A 13,027-nucleotide genomic window follows, 5' to 3' on the forward strand; every position below is an offset into this window, starting at 1 on the left:
ACTACAATGATGATGGGCTATGGTGCAGTGGAAGGAAAGTAAATGGTTCATTCACACACTGATGATGCAGTCTTTTGTGCAACTATAGGGGTTCACAGTATCTAGCTCAAGAACATCGAGATCTGGAAAGTAACCTGCAGTCTCACAGAAACTCGACCTCTCCACTCCACCACCTGAGCCAAACTTGTTGAACAATCACGCACCAGTAAAAAGTTGTTAAAGGTGTTCAAGCAGAGTGATCTCCTTACAAGTCCAAGCTAATCAGCTAATTTAATGGAGAAAGATGAGACACTGGATGGGAAAAAAAAAAAAAAAAAAGTACTTCAAAGGGATGTTTGATCCTTGTTTTGAACAGAAAAGATATGATGCTGAGGACGGCCATGTGGTTGCTATGGTGACAATTTTCTCTACATGCTGACATAAATGAAAATAACCAAGACATAATGGCACATTCAATTAAAAACCGGTTCCTTCAGCAAAAAGAAAGTGATCACACCAATGTCATCATAGTTCCTCAGCATTGGTTTTTCCACCGCAAAGATTGCCCACTTAGTCAAAAAACAATTTCATAAATAAAAAGTACTGTAAGTGTACACTAATGACATAGAGAAAAAGGTATGACATTAGACTATGCAATTTCACATAACCAAAAAACAACCATTTCTCCAACTTTCAAAAACCATGACGGCTGGGAGGCAGCCAGAGAGAGGTGGATTGGTAATGCTAAGCTAAAGCCATGTATCAAGGACACCTAGGGAATAATGTATTAAATGAGGAGATAAAATACAAAAATAACAACTTTTCAATGCTGTCTTTCAAAACATTTGCACCATTCTGCAGATATTAAACCTTATGATTTCCTCACCACCTCCATGCAGAATGCACAAAGCCATCACTCAGCCCTTCCAACGGAAAAAATGGCATATAGTCCAATTATGCACGACAGTCAAAATTTAGCGAACAATATAAATTAAGGAAGAGAGAGAATTTTGTAAGAAAAAAAAAACAGTTAAACTTTGTATTTCAACCAAGCTAAGATATTTCCAGCAACATGAGTGTTCAATCTGTTCATGCATCTTTGCAAAATGTCATCCATAGCACATGCAAGAAACATGGCAGACATGTTCCTACCCCTGCTAATGCAGCCATCATGCAAACATGCTCAGATGGCATCAGGGCTGCCATAAACATTTATTTTGGCTAGTTGACTAGTCATAGTAGTAACGATTAGTTGACTAATCGGATCATACGTAAATCAAAGCATATCGAATCAGCAAGCAGCTGCTGATATATAACCATGATTAGACCCTTATGAGGAGTAAGAGGTTAGGAAAATGGATTTGTGCTAATTGTACCAGCATTCCTGACATGTTTAGAAATGATGATTGAAATTGAACGCGATAACGGTGGCCTTAACATCTTTGGCCTAGCTTCCAGAGGCACGACTGTCCTGATGTTAGAAATCCAATCATCAGCCACAAGGCTTTCGTATTGTGTTACTAACACCGGCCATGACACTGCATTACCCACAGTGCTTCTGTTCACATTACTGTAACTTGATTAAAATGACTGCGCATGTGCATCACAGGTGCAGACGGCCAGTGGGAGCAGCCGGAGACAAGCCAGTTTCAAAAGAAAGCCAAAGGATCAGAATAAATAAATAAATAAATAAATAAATAAATAAATAACAACATGGACTATTAAATTAATTGCAGACGATTTTGATCGTTGACATAGTCGTGACTAGTCGACTAATGTTGGCACCCCTACTTTGCACTACTGTTGAGAGACAAAGTCTTTCCTTTCAGACTTATTACCACCGATCTTCAGACTTGAGTCTGAGTGTTGGTGGGTGGGGACAATATCCATCCCTCCATCTTAGTTGTGCAGCACATCTGAGCCAGAGAGGCCAAAGAGAGGCGAAGGACAATGTGCCGCAGTCAGGTGCACGCTCTTGCTGTATTTCTGCAAATTCACGTGTGACTATGATGTCTAACTGAAGAGATTAGGTTTAAACGAGGATGTTAAAAAGGTTGTTTCACCGGCTAAGACACACGAAAAGCATGGAGAATATGTTTCACCTCCTTGTCAAAGCCGCCTGACTCTCAGTGACAGGCACAAATGGATGCTTGGCTAACCCGTTTGAGGATTATGTCCATTTATCATCTGACAGTAAAATATTTAAATCCGGGCTGATTTCATTTTATCAAGAGGAGCATGTTTCATACCCGTCATCTTGTCGTAGATTAAATAAAAAAAGATACATTAAATTGTCTCCATGAACGGTGTAAAAAAAAAGAAAAAAAAAGCTTACATCAACAGTTGTGCAAGTTTGCTTAGTAAGTTTTGATTTTATTATTATTATTTGTTTCAGACAAAAAAAACACCAGTCACTCTCAATGTCTCTGCGTCACAAATGCAGTGCTTAGCCTTTAAGTGGATGTGATGTGGATGCTAGTCAAGGCTATTTTAGCTTCCAAACAACTGTGATGACTCGATATTCATAAAAACAGTCAGGTCCATATATATTGGGACATGATAACTATTCTCATCCTTTTGGCTGTAAACACACTGCAATGGATTTGAAATGAAACAAGATGTGCTCTAACTGCAGACTTTCACCGTTAATTTGAGGGTATTTACTTCCAATTCAAGTGAATAATGTTGGAATTATAACAATTTGTATATATGCCTCCTCCATTTTAAGAGAGCAAATGCTATATGACATTTGGATGCTCAACTGGTCCATGGCCTTGTTGGCATTTACAGCTTCCAGTTGAACTGCTTCTCTAGTATTTATTGATGATGTGTCTAGTGCTGACAAAATCAGCGAGATGAATGAATTCTTGTGTTTCAGGCAATACGATTTGCTCATATTATTATTTCAGAGCTCATTGGACGGCGCTTCACAGTGCAGATGGATAATGACCTGAAGTACAGTGCAAATCTTTCAGACAAATAAGTTGAATGTTATGTAATGGCCAACCAACTTCATCACCTGACATGAATCCAATTAAGCATGCATGCATGTCACTTGCTGAAGACAAAACTGAAGGGAAATGCGCCATAAACAAGCAAGAACTGAAGATCATCACAGTCGAGGTCTGACAGCATCACCAGGAATGAACACCAGCATCTGATGACGTCTACGCATTCTAGACTTCAGGCAATGACTGACTGCAAAGGATGTGCAACCAAGTAATAAAAAAGAAAGTTAGATTTATGATTTGTGTTAATACCCACAAATTAAAGCTGAAAGTCTGCAGTCAAACGGCATCTTGTTCATTTCATTTAAAATCTATTGTGGTGGTGTTTATGGTCAAAAAGATGAGAATCGTGTTGATGTCTCTATATTGATTAACCTAACTATTCAAATAGTATATGAGTCTCTTTAGAAGGTAACATTCCCCTTGAGAATAGGAAATCCTGAAACCATTGCAGCAAGGAACACAATTATGCAAGTCTTCCATAAATTACCATACATGATTTAATTGTGATCTTTGATTAGTTTTTGGTTGTTGCAAATCAGCGGATGTGGTGTCTGCAGGAATAAAACGAAACAGATAAAACAAAACTAAACAAAAAGCTCGTTGTTGACAACAAAAGGACATTGTAAAATGACTGAAAAGTGCTGGAGGAAAAGCAGAATTTCAACTTTAATTTTTCTGTTCAGTCTAGCTGAGGGAACGTGTGCTTATGAAGCAGGAAAGCCCTGCGGGTATGCAGATGGAGCTCTCCCAATGCAGCCCCATTTCAACCCTGTGTCCTAGAGAAGACCGACAAATGCAACTGGAACACTTAGTCCAGAGGGAATATAGCACACTCAGACCGTGAGAGCTTCAGCACATCCATAGTGGATGGTCACATGGCGCATATCTCTCTCTGTCGCTCTCACTTTGCCAACTGGATCATGCCTGTTGTGTGTAGCCCTTCACACCAGGGCTGCATAATTGATTGTGAAGAACGAGTTGTGTTTCATTACACAGGGGGCTTTCACACAACATTTTGGCACTCTTTTCTTCTAATGTCACAGATCCATTAATCGTAATTTCAAGCCGAATGTGGTAAAAAAAAAAAAAAAAAAACTATCCATGGCAAGAGTAATCAATTTCATTCAGCAAGGATTCAATATAAGCAGAAGTTTCTTATCCGCTTGTATGCTTTGAGTATCGTATTAAATTAAGTATACTTATACAATTTCATATGTATTTAAATAAGTGCCCTGTTCACACTACAGATATCTAAGGCCATATTTCTCAACTATTGAGAAAGTACTTGGCAGCAATCTGAAGGAGAAACACCCTTTAACAGAAAGAAACCTTGGGGAAAAAAAACCTGGCTCAAGATTTACCGTCCCTGGTTGGTTTCAGAGATGTACTTGGAATGCCTTTCGAATCTCTGTTGAAATACTTCAGATGTTTTCATGACACAAAAATGTTCAAACGAGTGGACTGAGCATGTGGCAGGGTAACTTTACAGCAGTGCCTCATGAAGTGCCAAAAGACTAATTGGAGTGTGTTCTAATTATGTGCATCTGATTTGCTATTTTTATTGGGCTAATTTAAACCTTGAATAGATGTTGGCCTGAACATATTGCCAATGAGTTATCAAACATGCGCTATAAGGATCACAGACAGAAAAAAATATGGAAGCATAGTCATCTAAACAAGGCTGTGGTGTTACCATTGGTTTTGGAAATCAATGATTCAATCATTTATAAAACATCTTAATTGGTTAAGCTGCCAGCACCTCAGAGAATAGTAGTGGTTAAGAGCCAAAAGAAACAACTACTCTCGCCCTGGAGAGAGGTTATTTGCATCTGCCCTTTACCTTCGGGAAAACAATCAAACGACTAATAAGGCGGGGATGGCAGAACAGTACAGCCTTCAATTACCAAAATTCTCAGTTATGCCTTCAAAACTAACATTTTAAAGATAAGAATCATTTCTGTTTGATACAGTACTAGATAAATAGTGATAGTGAAAGCTGTAAATGTAGTGATTCGGTCTGTTTACGATAACTGAACTACTGATAACTACTGTTATTAAACCATAAAGTTGTCTGATCACTTTAAATGTCAATATATTGCGTTATGAGGTTAATAATACTGCTTGAGATAAATGTCCCCTATTGTGTTCTTGCATGTACACAGTCATAAAATGAGTAATTTTACAATCTGAGTAACTTGCAGTTGCCACTGAAAAACTCAATACCTCTTTCTGCTAAACCTTACCCATAAACTTACTTAAACCGAAAAATTGCTAGGTCAGCATTCCAAATGAGGATCTGTTCACAACTCCCGTACCGGGATAACTATAGGTTAGAAAAACAAAACAAAATTAACAAGCCATAACATCCACTCAGATAACCGGTCTGACTTTTAAAACGAGTCTCAATAAAACCTGAACTAATGCACAGCTACTGCATCAAGACCATCAACAACAAAGTCAGCCTATGCAATTTTCTGCCCTCAGCTGAATGCTGCTCCAGGGCAGGGAGACAAGCAGGGCATCTTTGTCAATTTGCATGTATTCGCGCTCAAGTTCAAGGCCCGAGAGCTGTAAGCAGGTCTCCATGGAGATAGGTAGGCTTGTTAAGAGCTTGGATTGAAAGAGGATGTATCACAGGCCCTGGAGGGCACATGTGGAGAAAAACTGACACAATAGAGATTAGAAACACAACAGGGAGGTGAGAGGCACATGGACACAATCACACGGGTACTAAGTGGTGTGGGTACACAGAGCACGGAATGTATGAATGTATTCTGAAAGCAGGCAAGATTTGTCACTGTGTAGGCAACACGACGGACAAATTATACTAATTCTTGATTTCACCTTTTAAACAGTTAGATAAAAGCTCTTTTAGACAAACATGTCCCATCAATCATATATTTTACATATATTTAAATCAATTTAAGAGTGTTTTAACAACCATTTAGCAACCAAACATGCCTTACAATCACCTTTTGGCCAAGTAGCAAGCTGGCTTTCTGGCTACAAATTAAAACTGACAAATATTGGGGATAGAATCCATGGCCGCAATACAGGAGAAGCTTGTAGGCAGGGAAAATATTCCATCTGAGTGGGAAAGATTAACATATACTTTACAAATTATGAAACCCATGTTCCACATGGTCAACATAAGAGAGTACAAAAAAAACAACAACATTGAAATAGGAAATTGAACTCTGTTAAATTAGCTTGTTAAATAACTTCAAGAGAGCAAGTTGATACTTTTTTTTTTTACCTTGTCCCGCGTTTTCAACCACTTGATTCCTCCCACTTGGCCCACTCAGGAGTTCGTGCCGTCCCTCATAACTAGCAGGATTACATTTCTCTTTTCCCTCCAGCCTTTGCGCCAATCCACTCTTCACATTTTATCTGCCTTGTGCAGTAAAACGAGGGGCTGGCAGAGGTGCTGGTGGGATGGCATGCGCTTCGGCTGTGCAGAACCGGTTCCTCTGTAGTGCGAGTCCAGAGCCGCCAAAGTCTCGGGAGGTGCAAATAGCTGGAGCTGAGAAAAGCGAAGGAGGGAGAGCGCATCAATCGCCACGTGTGTGCGTGTGTGTGTGTGTTATGTGAATGTTTTGTGTGTGTGTGTGTGAATGCATGGTAGGAATGAAGGAGAAGTGAGAGGGAGGGACGGCGATTCAGAGAAAGGAAGGTGGGAGGGAAAGGGTGGAAGGAAAAAGGGGAGGAGACTTCCTCAATTTTCTTGTTCAAATATTTTTGAATTTCCCCCCCTTTTCTCTGATATGATCCATATTACTATGTACCAAGGAACATTATCAACAAGTCATTCTTTTTCCATTTTTGTGGCTGTTTAGTTTCACTTTATTGCACTCCTTTGTCACAGCCAGCTGTGTCTTTAAGCCCGTGCACTTGAACTCCGAGTGCTTTTCTTTCTCGGCGTACTTCCCCTCCGCTGGCCCCCCAGCATACAGGAAAGACACTCAGCTTGCAGGAGTGGGAGTGTGTGTGAGGGAGAGGCAGATAGAAAGAAAGCACAGAGGAGCAAAAAGGGGCCGAGGGAGAAATGCAGATGGGGGAAGGGAAGGTTTGTAAATGGTGGTTCAAGGCTAGGGCAGCCTCTTGTGTCACATGAAACGGTATTTCCGAATACCGTCGTACACTGTACCACAACGCGTGCAGCATAATCAGCACAATGGTATCCTAATGAGAACATGTGTTTCTTTTACTATTTTAAGGCCTGCATCAATATTAATGGGCTGCCTAATGTGTTTGATGACTGCTGCTGAAATATTGATTGGGAGGAATAAAGTGTGTTTGTAGCAGCCAACAGTCAAGAAGAGAGTACAAGGTTAATGTTAGACCACTGAACAGATATGCACATCTCCATAGCAACTGCTGGCATGTTTCACAATAACACATTTTCTTCGTCCTTAGGGTCAGCTTTTCGCTTTTAAACATTTGTTTCTAAAACATCAACAACAACAAAAGAGTGAAAAGAGTGAGCATGCCCGCTCACCTTGAGTGATTGGATTGTGTGGACAGCAAAAAGAGGAGGCGGCCTGCCAGGAGATCTGGAAAGATTCAACAAGGGCACACTGTAAACTGAACCACCCTGCACCTCTCCTCTTGCACAAGCTTGCATATGTTCAATTGTTCTGCTTGACATATGTGGCCCCAACTGAGGCATACATTTTGCACAGGCTCACCTAATTTTAAGGGTGATACAATTATAGGCTATTAAATAACTAAACAAAAATAGGCGTCAGGGTAATGTGGTTCTGGCTAGTCATGGCACGTTGTTTTTAAATGCAAGAATCTCCCTATTTTGCCCAAAAATTTGCAGTATTTGAGAAGGCAAAAAAAAAAAGAAGGTTTTGAAAAGATAGAATCATCTGGGTCAAATTACGGCAAATTTTGCTGTCACAACGAATCATCAGAATTTGTGGCCACGCCCACTGCCGCAAGGTCACAATATTAGGAAGGAAGCATGATCAACACCTTTTGGCTTTTCTGTCAAAACTTCTGTTGTATCCTGCCAACATTTTCAACGCAATACATCAAAATGTAAAAGATATATTTCTTTTTGCCACTAGGTGGCGTTATATGTGTAAAAATATATTGCCATACAGATGTCTTCAGACGGCCAATATTAGTATATGTATGAAGTTTGGGATTTTTGCAGCATATACCTGCCCTTCCTGATGCAACCCACCCATTTTCCGTGTACACTCTGACCAGAATTTGAACCCTGATTCCTGTGTCCTACGACAGCGGTGTTATTCACTGACCCATAAACACTTCCAAACCCAAAAACGTATTTGTACATTTTTTTCAATACTTTGTGCTGCACAGCCAAAAATGAATTTAGTTTATTTTTTATTTTATTTTTATGCTAGATCATACAGATGGCTTTGACACAGCTTCTGATATGAAGAGGTCGCTTAAAGCAATGGTAGATGTTACAAAAACGGACAGCAGGTGGCAGCAGAGTATAAGAGATCTGCCAGGGCCATGTTGCAACGAGCTCTATTTCACAGTGTTTTCTTCAGGTTTGTGAATCATGATGAAACTTTGCCATATTCTAATGCTAATTGCTGGAACACAGAAACATATACAAATGCAATGCAAATACAAATTTCTTGATGAAAGAAGAGACTCTAATCGTTCTTTTAGTAGGTTCAATATTTTTATAGCAATAGAACAGAATATACTGTGGACTATGCAAAACCAGTCAAAAGCCAGTAAAACAGCCAGAGGTTGCTTCAGTGAAAATGGCTGTGAATGAATGAGCTTAGGATGTTACATTAAATTTACTTCAACATCAGTCCACAAAAACCATTTAACCCATTCAAGCACCACATACTACTCCAAATACATAATAATGGAAATGTGAAGTCCTCTTATTGGAACCGCAAGCTTGAGGATTAGTGGTTGCGCGTGTGATCCCCCCCCCGTCCCCCCCCCCCAAGATGTGATTTATTTCTTGTGTACACAATGTTTCATTCTTTTCATGTTTGTTTTGCCTATTCACAACCCACTTTGAAGTGGAGTGGATGAGTTATATATTCTGCGTTTCGATGGGGCGAAGGCTGGAGTGGAGCTGTAATGCATTCTGCGTTTTGATGCGACCAAAGCTAGGAGTGTGAATGAAATATAGGCAATTAAAAAGCCACAAGCAACATTCCGTCGAGTGAGAAAGAGTCCGCATGCTGATTTAAGATGCTATTAGGGTTGATTTAAGGCCATTTTATCTGCTGAGAAAACATCTTTACATTGGATTTACATCCTGAGAATCTCAGAAAATTATTCGATAATTCTGTGGAAAACTTGCTGAAGTCAAAAAGGAATGATAAAGTTTACAATGGGAACACAATTTATTTTGTGATACAATGCACTCTCTTCACTCTGATACAATACAGTATTTCATCTTGAATGTAAGTCAAAATAAAGCATCCACCCATCCATTTTTCAAACCGCTCAAACATTTCCTTCGGTCAGCTAAAGTTACAGTTCAAACTGTTTTTTCTTCGGCATCATGAAACTAATCCTAAAAAGTGTAGTGTCTATTTAATAAACTTGCTTTTTTGCCTGTGAGTTTCTATACTAAGTACAGTTTGCCATGATTTTTCAATGTGAAATGAGATCAGCAGTTTAATACACTACAAATACAGATAGGTATCGATCCACAGTGAAGTGAAGGAGGAGGAGAGCATGGTAAAGGTCAAAGGAGGAAGTGTGAGCGTCTTTTGTTCATACCTTTTGTTTGGAAGGCACAAGCATGCTGACCACATTAGGAAACCAGAGTGGAGGGCCTGAATGTCACAGACAGACTTGTGCAGCCAGACAAACCATTCCCAAGCTCAAGGTCGGTCATTACCTGAGGGAAAGAGTCGGCATGTGACTTAGGGCAAGGAATGCTTACACAGATCTTGAAATGGCCTGACCGATCGATGGAATTAAGCTCCCTGTGAACGAGAGAAATCAATATGTTTTGAAAGGCAAAGCAGGTGGCATGTGGCTTGCGCGTGGCCCACAGTGATGGCTCCAGACGTGGTCTGACTACAGCTGCTCGCTTAAATGGCTAACACTCATGCCCGTTTGTGAAAAATGTGTTTAAACCACGATTGTCCCAGTTTGACGGTTCCTCGCTCGCAGCGTAATGTGTCCGAGCAGCACAAATGCCATACCAACAGGGGAAATCAATTGAGCAAGGTGATGCACACATTGGAAAGCAAGCAAATAAATACACTGATAAATGAACCGAACGATCTGTGACGCTTAGAGAAAATTAAGTGCTTGTTTAAAGACTATGTAATGCAATCAGTGTAACAGTTAATAACAGGAAGGGCCTCCGGGGGTTCAGCTAAAGACCTGGTGGGCTGGTTAGTTGGCCCACCATGCAATCCTGTGAAGAAATAAAACCTACAAAATAGAATAATGTGTAGTAATCAGGCCTTTAAATTGAAGCAATCAGTTCTGACTTCTAATTATGAAATTCCTCTAAGTAACATGCAATAAAATCTATAACGGATAAAGTTATAAAAACACAAATTAACATCTACTAAAATATAGCATATTAGATAAAAATAAATACAACTTAAATTTGAGGTTACGAAAAACAGGATGGCAACTACAAATGAAACATAAAGCAGTAAATTACATTTCAATGTTCTTTATGTACATGTTTAGATATACATTTTGAGACACATGGCTGCACTCTAGTGGTCACAAAGAGACACGCATCACTGCTAGAATGAGAAACTTTCTAGCTAATAAAATGTAAATACAACACACATTATTATATAGTTTTGCAAATCATCTAACTTCACACAAGGAAATAAAACAATATACAATACTTCAAACAAAAATAAATAATAAAAAATAAAAATAATAAAGTATGCATTATTCACACATTTTGTCTTATTGGATTTTTTGTGCGAAGTTTGTTGATTTTTTTTTAATACATTGAAGGTTTACGATAATAAACTTAGGGTTATGCGAAAGCAACAGGTGTAAGCTCGCAAATAATTTTGGAATTATGTTTCAGGGGCTGAGCTATCGATGAATTTCCAGGAAAACTTCAGGTTTTTGGGTGTGATTCTAAAGTCACCTATAGGTTTTAGAGGCATGTTTTGCAGGGCACTTTAGGCTTTAATGGGTTATGAACAGCAGTCTGTCAGTCCATGATTCTGTCATCAAAGCAGGTATTTATGAACACATTATTGGCCTTCAACAAGCTGACTCACGTTGTTATGGCTGGATGTCTGCAGTCTAAAGAGCACCAGGCTTGTAAGGAGGAGCTACATAGGACAGCTCTGAGATAAGCAAATGGCCCTGAAAAAAAAAGAAACAAATACAAAGTGTCAGATATGTGTTGCATTTATGAATTTGACAATAGCTCAGAAATGTAACTGACCATGTTGGTCAAATCAGGCTGTTGCAAGAACCAAGCTGTATAAAATACTGTGCAACCTCTTAAGTCGAAATGCCACATAAGCCACACAATTTGGAATTTAACATTAGTTAACACCATTATATGTGATATCAACGCAGCCAGACTCAAGTATGAGTTTTACTAGGATCAAGGACATTACTTTATCTTTTTTATATATATACCGTATAATGGGCATCAACCAACATCCCTGAGTACATTAACAAGTGACCAAATTATGAATAGCAAGCTCCGCCCATAAGGTACCCGATTACACAACCACCCCCGTCTTTCAGTTCAGATTTCACTCATTCCAGCCTCACAGGACATGGAAGCTAGTGGTTAGCATGTCTGCCTCCTGAAGCTCTGGGTTCAAATCCTTGCTTCAGCATTCTTGTATGGAGATGGCATGTTCTTGCTGTGTTTGCACAAGTTTTCTCCAGTTACTTCCGACTTTTTTCCACAATCCAAAAACATGCATGTTATGCTAATTGAAGACTTTAATTTGGCCTTAGATGTGAATTTGAGTGTGGAAATTTGTCCACTTCGATGGGAATGGTTGGCAACCACTCAAAACCAACCCTAAGAGCCAATGAGGACAAGCAAAATTGCAAATGGTTGGATGGAAAAACTGGGAAAAAATAAATAAATTATGCTTGTTGTGTCTGTTGGAATTTAAGACCTTTATTAGGATGAAGTGACATTTTATAGAGATAACATTTTAGGGCTCAGCTGCTGAGATGCCACAGATACCAGTGGCAGTTGGTCAATAGAATGCGCTTGGGTGCCGGCCAACTACCTGGTGGTCACATTACGTTCCAGTTTCCAGTGAATTTTTTTTTATTTTTCAACGTTCATTCATTTAAATAATAATAATAATTTTACATACATATATATATATATATATATATATATATATATATATATATATATATATATATATATATACACACACACACATATATATATATATATATATATATATATATATATATATATATATATATATATCTTCTCCTGTAGTAGGTTGGGTGAAAATTATTACTTTTTTTCCTTTTTTTCTAATTAAAAATTACCATGCATTGACAACGTGTGAGTAATACACACATGGTCACTTTGAATGGCAACTAATAATTGCATGATGTTCGATTTTGGAGGTTCCATTTGTACACGACAACCATTTAGTAGTCTGGTGACGTCATGTTTTTTTCTGAGGCAAATTAAAAGGAGGCACGTTGTGTCGGTGTTAATACCGTACTTAGTATTGTACCACATTTATATGGCAAAAACTGGAGAAGTTGCCGACAATCAAACAAAAGCCTGAGGAAAAGTCCAACTCCAATATAGTATTTTTTCCCCCTGAGTCAATAACCCGCTAGCACGAGGAACGCTAACGATTTAGCTAGCATAGCATGTATGTATCAAAGTATACAAACTTGACTTCACACGTTACACTTGAGCAAGCTGTCCCAACCAGTTGTTGCTTGGTCGTGTGGTGCTCTCTGACAAACAAATATTTATCCAGACGCGACTTAGAACAGGAGGGTGGCTGCGTACAAGCGGCTTAAGATTTTAAAGATTCGCCACAGCTTCAACAACCGCCAGTTACCTGTTTGCCCTTATA

General features: G+C 39.0%; 1 protein-coding gene across 2 annotated transcripts in view; it reads right to left on the reverse strand.

Annotated features, from left to right (window-relative positions):
• The window catches only part of LOC144022035 (uncharacterized), a 30,698-nt gene extending 17,712 nt beyond the window's left edge, over nucleotides 1–12,986 (reverse strand). Inside the window, exons 1-6 of one of the 2 annotated variants that reach the window (XR_013284247.1) lie at nucleotides 12,840–12,986; nucleotides 11,219–11,306; nucleotides 9,729–9,849; nucleotides 7,489–7,543; nucleotides 6,247–6,513; nucleotides 5,951–6,077 (exon numbers count right to left, since the gene is read on the reverse strand). The gene's annotated coding sequence lies outside the window, so the exon portion shown is untranslated. Of the gene's footprint in view, nucleotides 1–5,950; nucleotides 6,078–6,246; nucleotides 6,514–7,488; nucleotides 7,544–9,728; nucleotides 9,850–11,218; nucleotides 11,307–12,839 lie in introns of those variants that run through there. The other variant, XR_013284246.1, reaches the window with a different exon arrangement.
• Between the last annotated feature and the right edge of the window lie 41 nt (nucleotides 12,987–13,027).

The sequence above is a fragment of the Festucalex cinctus genome, chromosome 7 (genome assembly GCF_051991245.1).
Source record: "Festucalex cinctus isolate MCC-2025b chromosome 7, RoL_Fcin_1.0, whole genome shotgun sequence".
In the NCBI taxonomy this organism is placed as follows: Eukaryota; Metazoa; Chordata; class Actinopteri; order Syngnathiformes; family Syngnathidae; genus Festucalex; species Festucalex cinctus.